This window comes from Haliotis cracherodii, unplaced genomic scaffold, assembly GCF_022045235.1.
Source record: "Haliotis cracherodii isolate W230 unplaced genomic scaffold, xgHalCrac1.p SCAF_12, whole genome shotgun sequence".
Taxonomy (NCBI): Eukaryota; Metazoa; Mollusca; class Gastropoda; order Lepetellida; family Haliotidae; genus Haliotis; species Haliotis cracherodii.
This window is the reverse complement of record NW_027266267.1, coordinates 42,433,738-42,446,316: the sequence shown is the minus strand read 5'-3', so window position 1 is coordinate 42,446,316 and position 12,579 is coordinate 42,433,738.

Sequence of the window (12,579 nt, the reverse complement as noted above, 5' to 3'; positions counted from 1 at the left end):
CCTGACGTTCCTACAAGTGACTGCATCATGTCCGACGTTCCTTCAAGTGACTATACCAGGCCTGACGTTAACGCACGTGACAGTACCAGGACTGACGTTTACACACGTGACTACACCAGGCCTGACGTTCTTACAAGAGACTGCATCATGTCCGATGTTCTTTCAAGTGGCTATACCAGGCCTGACGTTAACGCACGTGACAGTACCAGGACTGACGTTCATACATATGACTACACCAGGCCTGACGTTCTTACAAGTGACAACATCATGTCTGACGTGGCTTCAAGTGACTATACCAGGCCTGACGTTAACGCACGTGACAGTACCAGGACTGACGTTTATACATATGACTACACCAGGCCTGACGTTCTTACAAGTGACTACATCATGTCTGACGTGGCTTCAAGTGACTATACCAGGCCTGACGTTAACGCACGTGACAGTACCAAGCCTGACGTTAACGCACGTGACAGTACCAGGACTGACGTTAACGTTCGTGACAGTACCAGGACAGACGTTTACACACATGACTACACCAGGCCTGACCTTCATACATGCGACTATACCAGGCCCAGTGTCCATACACGTGGGGTACCAAAGGGTCCATATGAAGGCTTAGATTTGACCCATCGGGACATAATAATCCGAAGTTTCATACACGGAGTCAATAGTGCCATGCAAACGTACAAGGCCAGACGGCCACAAACATCAGACCTGACAACCCTGCAGGGACATTCGATAACACAGGCACTCAGTGATCCCTGTGCTACCACTAGTGTACGACTGCATGTGGTAATAACTAGTCGTACTGTTGGACGGATACCAGTCCTGTCGTCAATCACCTACGTCAGCCAAGCCTGCCTACAGGTTGTGTATATACACTGCCACGCCGGGACAATCAAGAACGACCTGAAGACGTTTATCTGACAATGTTTTCTACAGAAAGTAAACACTTACACGAGGCGTATGCTCATATCACAGGAGGCGTGTTATCATAGCTACTTCGGTTGTGTCAATACTCCACCATGAATAAAGAGAGACCAATGCGAATGATTCCCTGCCTCAAAACTTAAGGGATATTTCATTATCCTCTGACAAACCATCCATCAATGCGAGGAAAGTTGAGATCAGGGACCCTTTCCACAAAAGCCATCAGTGCGACCCGACTGTCTCAAGTAGGTGTTTAAGTATGGGAGGTACGTACGTCTGACCGCCAAGATCACTTTGCGTAACGACCCGTGAAGATTCCCATGCTTGCCGTAAAAGGCTACTATGCTTCTCGTAAAAGGTGACTAACGGGATCGGGTGGTCAGGCTCGCTGACTTGGTTGATACATGTCATCGATCCCAATTGCGTGGATCGATGCTCATGATGTCGATCACTGGATTGTCTGGTCCAGCCTCGATTATTTAACAGCCCGCCGCCATATAGCTGGAATAGTGCTGAGTGCGGCGTTAAACAACAAACAAACAAACTCCAGCATTGCTGTAGTATACTACGTTCAAGTGTCACTGACTATTCGGGTCTGGATATGTGTAATCTCAGTCTGTATGTCCCTGGACGGCACTGTTGTAGACCCAACATCTACTGGCTCACTCTTCCTGCAGGAATATATTACAATTCGCTTAAAGAAGAGGAAAACATACACTGACTAGACAGAAAGCAAAGCCAAAATCGGACCTCGGTAACGGAGACATCGTTCATAAATAACTAACTTGGATGCACAAGGTCGTACAAGGTCGAAAGTGGCCATGGCCTTAAGCTTTCCGTATTTTCTTATGATCATTTCTGTGCATTGATCCCCGGTTCTACCAACTGCCTAACATCATAGGCCATGCTTCCATCATGACGTATGTAGCTTCCTTTGCCATTGAATTGATTACGTCCAGTCAGAATACTTATACACAAATACAATGTACCTTTAAGATAGGGCAAACATATAGGAATCGGTTCTAAAATCAATGCCTCATGAATATGAATAACGCCCGGGCCCCTGCCCTGCCATCTGTTGAACTGCTTCTTACGTTCACAACCTTCAAGGTCAATCGACCCGTGAAGATCCGGGATAGAATAGGTCTTCAGCAACCCATGCTTGCCGTAAAAGGCTACTATGCTTGTCGTAAAAGGCGACTAACGGGATCGGGTGGTCAGGCTCGCTGATTTGATTGATGCATGTCATCGGTCCCAATTGCGTGGATCGATGCTCATGATATCAATCACTGGATTGTCTTGTCCAGACTCGATTGTTTACAGACCCCCGTCATATAGCTTGAATATTGCTGAGTGCCAACCAACCAACCAATTCAAGGTCAATCAATAATTGGGCTGAGACAAAATCTCTTCAGCTGCACGAGAAAAGTGTTATTTAATTCCCTCAGTCAATATGAGAAATCCGAACAGTAAATATGTGATTAATGTACGGTGTGGTTGATGCCAGGGGTTACCCAGATGATTAAATACACAGCAGCAGGGGCTCAAGCAAAGTCACATCTAGGAAGTAGGTAAACATTGAGCCCTCCTGTATCGATGAGGAGACTTGTAGCTGCCATAATTTATTAGAATTAGTGGATGGGTTGGCCTGACCCGTCGTGTTGGGAGGAGGGGACATAGTGTCCCCGGGTGTGTGCCGAGAGACGCAGGGGGCACAAGCCAGACTTGGCCACCGTATTTATAAACTGTTAAGTCAAACACTCCGACGATCTACCTTCAGTTTGTCACGCAGTGAAGCTTTGGCTTCGATTAGCGGCAAATTCTGTCGGTGCGTGTCTCGTCGGCGCATGGTGCAGTGTGCATGATGCACTTTTTTATGAATTTTCTTGGCGTCTCCGAGACACACGAAGTCATCTTTCGTTTCAGCAATGTTTCGGATCCGTTACACTTGATGCAACCAGTTGCAGCAGATCGTTTTCGTGTTTCAAATGTATTCAGTTAACAACCTGTTGCCACTTTGATCGAATATTCCTGTTTACATCTGATGTGGTCTGTGTCGCTAACATTTTAACACAGAAAAATGTAACTTGAGAGATGGATGTAGGGACTTCGCGAAGGATGGAAATGCACTGCAACTGTGCCATTTTCTTTCGAAGTATTGCGTCAGCATTTGAGAGTGACTGAAATTTGTTATAACTCTTAGACAGCAATATTCAAGCTGTTGTGCAGCCACCGTGATGTACATAGCCGAGTTGGGATCAAGTACGATCAGTGAGTTACTGGAAGCACGAACAACTAAAATATCCACCAAGGCACAATACATGCAGTTCGCCACACCACCTTGCCCCAACACTCGAGACCCTTTAGCCAGCTTTCCCAAGCATGGGACAAGCGCCTTGTTCTTAAATCATCATGACAACATCACGCCATTGTTGTTGCAGTTTATTCTCAGCCAGGAAGTCACTGGCCTTTCGGAACAAAGTTTAAACATACAATACTGACTCAACTATATTATGTAAAATTATGGAGACATCATAATTATATCAGCCATAACTTGGCTCAAGTTGGAGAAATCACTCGAATCGGGCGATCGGGTAGCCTAGTGGTTAAAGCATTTGCTCGTCACGCCGAAGACTCGGGTTCCAAAATCTACATGGGTACAATGTGTGAAGCCAATTTCTGGTGTCCCCAGCCGTTATATTGCTGGAATATTGCTAAAAGCGGCGTAAAACCAAACTCACTCACTCATTCGAATCAGCTGATTACGAATGTAGAATCAACGAGTTCATCCGTAACGGAGAAATCACTCGAATATGTCGATTCCTGAAGCCCCTTCCGTTGTAGAGGGAGTGTGTATGGTTTTACGCCGCTTTTATCGCATTTTAGCGATTTTTAGCACTGATTGTCAGTTGATTTGTTCGTTTGTTTGTTGTTTAACGCCGCACTCAGCAATATTGCAGCTATATGACGGCGGTCTGTAAGTAATCGAGTCTCGACCAGACAATCCAGTAATAATTGATATCATGAGCATCGATCTACGCAATTAGGATACGATGACATGCATCAACCAAGTCAGCGAGTCTGACCACAAGTCACCGAGTCTGACCACACGTCGCTATATGGCTCAAAATATTGCCGATGCGATGTAAAATTTAACTCACTCACTGACCACACGATCCCGTTAGTCGCCTCTTACAAGCATAGTCGCCTCTAACGATAGTTGGAGACATCGCGGATGTTATATTACAATAGCATGCCCTTGAACATGAAATAACAATGAACAAGTTTATATATTCATATTACAATCCTAACATTGAAACGATACTAAACGAAGAGGACGTCAAGGAGGGAATAATATCATCTACGGATACCGCCACATGTCAATGAGATTGTACTGCAACAAACCAGAGAGCCCGCCCTAGATCCCCGCTACAGAACCCAGTCCTACATGTATACATACACACGGTGATGCAGATTGTACTGCAACAAACCAGAGAGCCGGCCCTAGATCCCCGCTACAGAACCCAGTCCTACATGTATACATACACACGGTGATGCAGATTGTACTGCAACAAACCAGAGAGCCGGCCCTAGATCCCCGCTACAGAACCCAGTCCTACATGTATACATACACACGGTGATGCAGATTGTACTGCAACAAACCAGAGAGCCCGCCCTAGATCCCCGCTACAGAACCCAGTCCTACATGTATACATACACACGGTGATGCAGATTGTACTGCAACAAACCAGAGAGCCGGCCCTAGATCCCCGCTACAGAACCCAGTCCTACATGTATACATACACACGGTGATGCAGATTGTACTGCAACAAACCAGAGAGCCGGCCCTAGATCCCCGCTACAGAACCCAGTCCTACATATATACATACACACGGTGATGCAGATTGTACTGCAACAAACCAGAGAGCCGGCCCTAGATCCCCGCTACAAAACCCAGTCCTACATGTATACATACACACGGTGATGCAGATTGTACTGCAACAAACCAGAGAGCCGGCCCTAGATCCCCGCTACAGAACCCAGTCCTACATATATACATACACACGGTGATGCAGATTGTACTGCAACAAACCAGAGAGCCGGCCCTAGATCCCCGCTACAGAACCCAGTCCTACATGTATACATACACACGGTGATGCAACACGTACCACGCAGACCAGTGCATCATACAACAACCTACGTCCTTGGTAGGTACGGTAATTGGACCTTGAATCTGAACACGTCAGTTTCGATGTCAGTACATGAGAGATCCCGTCATCTGTTGTTGTACGGCTATCATATATCCACATGACTAACACCCACATCTGACGTTTCAACAGTCTCTACACACAAACTGACACCGATTTGTGGATCAGGCACACTGTAATGTCATGGATGTCTGGTTGGTTGGTTTGTTGTTTAACGCCGCATTCAGCAATATTCCAGCTATATGACGGCGGTCTGTAAATAATCGAATCTGGACCAGACAATCCAGTGATTAATATCATGAACATCGCCCCAAGCAATTGGGATTGATGACATGTATCAACCAAGTCAGCGAGCTTGACCACCCGATCCAGTTAGTCGCCTTTTAAGACAAGCATAGTCGGGTCCTCGCTGAAACACGACCATGTGTTCTGTGATATCCAGGACACTCTGGTTTCTGTTTCGATCCACGCAATTGGGATCGATGACATGCATCAACCAAGTCAGCGAGCCTGACCACCCGATCCCGTAGGTCGCCTCCTGCCTACCGTCATGGGGTAGACTTATTCTACCCCGGATCTTCACGGGTATCCAGTTTCTGGCTGCATCACGACTACTAGTATTTCTTGTGTCCTACAATCTTCTCGGATTCTGACGATACGTACTGACAGAACTGATCATTCCTCCAATCAAAGTTAAAGTAAAATAACCATATGTATTTCGTTTTTAGTGATGAAATACTATCATTAGCCCAAAGCAAAATCGATATTTCACCGTCCACATGGCTGCATGTTTCACCGAGATAGATCAGTAGGACAATACTTACTAAAAAGAGGATAGAATTGAGCCACTGGCACTCTAGAAACTATCAACTTTTACAGGAGGCTTTATGAGAGAAATGTGTACAATGACAAGAAAGGTCAAATATCCGTACAGTTTAGCTGATGTAATAATATTAATGCGTGTACTTCTATTGCGCCGGACTCCATACACACAATACATGCTCAGAGCGCTTACATTATTACCCCGTAGGTCAATGGATCAGTGTGGACTTGATTACCATTCTCAGGACCCATGAAGATCCGGTGTAAAATAGGTCTTAAGCAACCAATGGGATCGGGTGGTCAGGCTCGCTGACTTGGTTGATGCATGTCATCGATCCAAATTGCGTGGATCGATGCTCATGATATTAATCACTGGATTATCTGGTCCAGACTCGATTATCTTACAGACCGCCGTTATATAGCTGGAATACTGCTGAGTGCGGCGTAAAACAACCAACCAACCATTCTCAGCTCCCCGGGAAGTATACAACCCAAGCTGCCAATGAGGTGCCAGAAGGTTGACTGCCACATTACAATATGTAATCGTTGTAATCTTTGAGTTACAATGTCGAGTAGCTGTAAATGGTAAGCACATCCGTCCAACTTCCTCCATCCTACTAGACGTGTAACAATAGGTACCCTGAGACAAGCTACTTGCATGCAGATGACCTGCGTCTCAGAATGCATCGTGACTTTTCTACGCATCCATGGCAAAGGCATATTCAGCGTTTCAGTTTGATAGTCATAACAAGTCCCATTACGGGATTAAAAACCTTGTTGGTACAACTTTATATGAAGAAACCATCCTTCATTGAAGCCAATAATGCATGTCCTGTGAAACATGAGATCGACTGTTTTAGTTCGTAATGCGGGAAACACTTGTTACATGTGGTTTTGAAACAATTCTTTTCTGATGTGTTTGCAATGAAGGAAACACGTACGTCAGAGAGAGATAGAGAGAGAGAGAGAGAGAAAGAGAGATAGAGAGAGAGAAAAAGAAGAGACAGAGAGAGACAGAGAGAGACAGAGACTTATCATAAATGATTGCAGACACCCTGCTTGCCGAATATTCATCAGCATTGGTGATATACCAGGAACTATATAAGTATTCAATTGTTGACATGAAAGCTGTCCTGAAAGTAACACTTTTCTATTCGAAACAATGGAGCCACTCGCCGGGCTAACGCAATGCTTGACAACAGAACATAAGGTCGGTTTCGTGACAAATTTCACCACTCGGGCAAATCAACTTAAAACGTGTTTTTTAACCATTGCAGTGTCAGCGAGAATGGCAAATATGATTTTCCCCAAGTCAGCACTTCTTGCAGCTGGGTAACGGAGTGCTACGGTGGGGATTGAATGGGGTGACCCCACGACGTGCAAGTTCCCGTGAGGGTGCCCAGGTAGGTGGATGTTTATCGGGGCAAGTCGGTTAATAGGTGACATAAGGCTACACTTGCCCGGCACGAGCACACATGTGTCTCCGTCGTTACCACACACAAAAACAATGCCTGACAATATACAATACGTATGTAATGTGTGTCAAGGTCTAGGGCTATTTGTTCACTGGAGGCAGACACTTGGGACAGAGCGCAGCGATTACTCAACCCAGAGCGCGCCATTAAGAAGTTGACATCAAATAATGTCTTCACGCCTTCTTTCATACAAACATGTTCATTTTGCAGCGTTTCATAATGCGGACTGTCGGTACAGTTCTGATTGTAAATATGCCGGACCTTCGGGTCGGATTCGCCAAAGATGGTCATAGATTTATAGAAATGTGCATGAAACCTTATATAATCAGTATAGTGTGAAGGGCAATTGGTCATGTTAACTTCTGCTACAGCCTGCACACCCTAGCAGTCGGCACACATGTCTACTGTCAGTGACTTTATCATCCCCGTGTTCACAGACACGCTGATCAAACAACATTATATATTGACAGGACAAGACATGGTAAGGCCTGTATGGATCACCAGATATGCACAACTAAAGGAATCATTGTAAACGTTCTCAGATGTGTTCGTATGAATACGAATCAGACCTTGTTCATTTCAGATATTGCACCTTTGGTCTCACTGCATGAGTAAGGATAATATGTATCAATAACGTTAAATTAAAGGATTTTAGGAACCATTTTCTAATATATGAACATGAACTAGTCTTTGACCCAAACTGATTTTCTAAGATGTACATTAAACAGTGCAAACATAATTACAAATTCAAACTTAGATTTTCTTTTGAACATAGGTATGTATCTGGTCACGTCCAGAACTTGCAAGTTTAAGAAAGACAAATGCAAGCGTCAGTCATTTGACTTCGCATGTCTGATAATTTTGATACAAATATTTCAAGGTTTTCCGCAATTCCAGTTGACAAAAAAGGCTTTTGTCCGAACTTATCCTTTGAAAACGTTTACACGGGTGATATAGCTGAAAAGAGTGATGTACTAAACTAATATACCAGATGAACAGATGTATGTATATTGTTTATTGTTAAACTGCTGATGGCTCTGTTTGGATTCCGGATCAGGGTGACGTTGTATAAGCGATCTAAACGCCTAGGTGATCGTAACTCCCATACTTTAATACAGACTTAGCGCTCAGGTGATCCTAACTCCCACACCTAAATACAGACTTAGCGCTCAGGTGATTCTAACTCCCACACCTTCAAACAGACTTAGCGCTCAGGTGATCCTAACTCCCACACCTTCAAACAGACTTAGCGCTCAGGTGATCCTAACTCCAACACCTTAAAACAGACTTAGCGCTCAGGTGATCCTAACTCCAATTCTTTAATATAGACTTACGACAGTGGAAGCGCCAAGGTTGTTTCTTACAACGGCGCCCAGGGCCACGGTCCACTAAGCAACCTCATCTCAACGACTACGATAGGTTTTTGTTAAAGTATGGGAATTACGATCATCTTAGCACTACGATCGTTCAGTGGAACGGGGACCAGGGCCCACTTGCACAAAGCGATCTTACCGCTAAGAGCTCGTCCCCATGCAGTACTCTATGTCTGTCGCAAGAGCGAACTAACAAGGATTGGGTGGTTATGTGTGTAATCTGTCTGACAATGTCACCGTTCCCCCGACGGCATCGACCGTTGTTCATGCTATCAACTTCTGGTTTGCCTGGCCTGGGCTGAATTATTTACAGACCGTTGGTACAGCTGGTGTACTCTTGCCTGGTGGTGTACAAAAACATTCCTTCACTCAGATCTAGCACACGAGAAATACGGTGTGTTTAATTACATTTTTTCATACTGCAACATACATATTGGCAAAGGTTGATCTGCTGAAGAAAAGGAATAACATCAGTTGTTTTGGGTTTTTTTCATACTGAGTGAGTCACATGGAAAGGTTGCATAGTAATGTACTTAAAACATGGAGAGCAGGTGTCAGCAATATATCATCCTTGCAAAGTAGGTAGTGATAAGCGGTCCCATTCATACACGTTAAATCTAAGTCAAGTTGATTAACCGTTGGTAGGTTTTTGAAACAGCCATTGAATATAATCATGAATAAGAGGTCTCCTGACTTTCAAAATGACATGAGGTCAGACGGGCTGCAATATCTCATAGACATGTCATTTTGTCAGGTACAGAACGTGTTCAGTCTAGGTCAGGCTACAGTATCCTCTAGAAATGTCATTTCGACAGTCTAGGTCAATCAAAAAGCTACAGTATCCTCTAGACATGTCATTTCGACAGTCTAGGTCAATCAGAAAGCTACAGTATCCTCTAAACATGTCATTTTGCTGTTGCAACTCTACCACTGCGGTTTCTATAGCTGAGAAGACGGTTGGTTGGTTGGTATGTTGTTTAACGCCGCACTCAGCAATATTCCAGCTATATGACGGCGGTCTGTAAATAATCGAGTATGGACCAGACAATCCAGTGATTAATATCATGAGCAACTCTGCACAGCGAATCGGGGCGCCTTAGACGACTGGGCCATCCGTGCCCCCTGGCTGGAGAGGAACACGTCGAGTTTGTACATGATTAAGTGTATGTATAATTTCACTTTATTCTGAGATCATAAGTTCGACATATCAATGTCAAGTATAGGTTTCGAAATTTGTCTCCACTTGACATATTTGTTCCACCTACGGTGAATAACAGTATGCAGGGTGTGTTTCTACTGTCAACAAACAATCAATCACAGGTAACAGATACCACGACGGATAACGCATGTCATATGCTGCAAACAAGGGGTGCTAAATATTTACTTTTCTGACCAAAGAATATATGAATATGTTGTGGGGCACCATTGTTGTGCATTAAATTCAATGAACATTGACTTCTATTTCTGTTTTATTTTTGACGTCTTGCACCACGTCATTGACAACAACGTTGTCGTTACACGGCATGGTTCAGTGTATCCACAACATCCACTTGTTCTAAAGTGAGTAACTGGTTATAAACCGATGTTTATTTCAGTTGATGGTTGTAACACAGTGGTTATGGGTGAGTGAGTGAGTTTGGTTTAACGCCGCTTTTAACATTATTCCAGTTATATCGGCGAGTCAGCTTAATGTGGGAGGAAAGCCCGAAGTGATGCAGGTCTCAGACGTTTACCACTTCGGTGAAACCCACGAGCACGGGTATGGTGCTGACAAACCTAGAAATATAATCGGGGCGAACCGGGATTCGAACCCACAATCATAGGTTTCTGGCGGGACCATGGGACGCAACTCTGCACAGCGAATCGCGGCGCCTTAGACGACTGGGCCACCCACACATTTTATATTTAAGCAGTATACGGAAACTTCACTTCGATATGTATGTCAGTTCAGACCCGTGAAGATCCGGGATAGAATAGGTCTTCAGCAACCCATGCTTGCCGTAAAAGGCGACTATCGGGATCGGGTGGTCAGGCTCGCTGACCTGGTTGATGCATGTCATCGATCCCAATTGCGTGGATTGATGTTCATGATATCAATCACTGGATTGTCCGGTATTTACAGACCGCCGTCATATAGCTGGAATATGGCTGAGTGCGGCGTAAAACAACAAACCAGCCAACCATCAGATCGTGTTAACCATAAGTGATTTTGTCCCATCCTGCCCGGTGTAGGCCCTACAGTGTAAGCTACATTATCGGTGATAATGTATCACCTTTATTTACTTAACCCCTACAACACCTAGCAGACACTGTGTAGACAACTAACCCACATTATAAGTCAGCAACACCAGTAAACATGCAAGACGCAATAACTCGTTACGAATTTGAGACGCAATAATAAAAACCTGACAGAATGTTCTACTTGGCACATACGGCAGAAAATAACACCAGCCCCATCAGTAACCCATCTTAACATCATTCCAATACACGGCAGAGATGCGGTGAACGGTTCTCGCTCACAATCACGCATTTTACCAAGGTAGAAGCTCAATGCTTAGTTCTTGCCAACAACACACCTTAATACTCTTAACAGAATTATTTCTGGATGTAAGACGTAATAACAATTTCCCCACTATTTTATCTTGCGTCCCACCTCCGACTATGCAGGGTCCGTTGTTCTAGACATTATAGCTATTGCTTTCTTCTCCGCTGGATGCTCGACGGTGCGGCCATGAATGTTGCGACCAGATGTAGTGTAACCCGCTTCCAGGCAGCGGACCTTAATATTGTTACGAATGTTTATTGACCATTGTTTCCACGGTCGGGAGTGCTTTTTGACACAAACAAGGTCTGTATTGTTTTACAGAAGATCTAGGATCTAGGACCTGGTTCCGTCCGACCATTTGAACATAAATGCACCCAACTTTATGCGCTGGTACCCACTGAGCTTAATCAACAACACTGACATATCAAACGGGAGTTGCATAATTAGAGACAGTGTTTGCTTGTTTGTTTTGTTTGTTGTTTAACGCCGCACTCATCAATTTTCCTGCTATATGACGGCGGTCTGGAAATAAGCGAGTCTGGACCAGACAATCCAATGATTGACATAATGAGCATTGATCCACGCAAATTGGGATACGATGACATGCATCAACCATGTCAGCGAGCCTGACCATGCGATCACGCTCATCGCCTCTTACGACAAGCATAGTCGCCTTTTACGTACAGTGTGTTTGGGTGCAACGTTGGGACACATCCCAGGACCTTTGGGACGTCGCGTTGGTCATATTGAAACATGATCTATCATATAACCTTTGTTCTTTACAACAAGTTGTGAGTGTGTGTATTTGTACGTGTTGACACTACTGAAGTACTTTCACATGATTTTCTCTCGCAGTGATGTTTACACACAGAATATCAAGTATGATGTTTGCCCATAATGTCTGCCGACAAGCTTCACGAACAAATCACTACAGATGTAGAGTACAGGTTATAGGAGAACATGTTACTTCTTGAAGCCAAACAAAAAGTATTTCGAATCATCGCTCAAGCAGATTTCATCTGTTATTCACAGCCTGTAAAAAACACATTGAGTAAAACATGCAAAACGGTGTTGCTGCATGACGAGTACCAACTCGAAACACTTTTTTATTATATGTTTCTAATCACATTCTGCATCCTAGGATACTTATTTTGAATCATGAGACGTGCGTTGCACTAATCAATTACGTTTATTGTTGGTCTTATCATTCACATGGATGAAGAAAA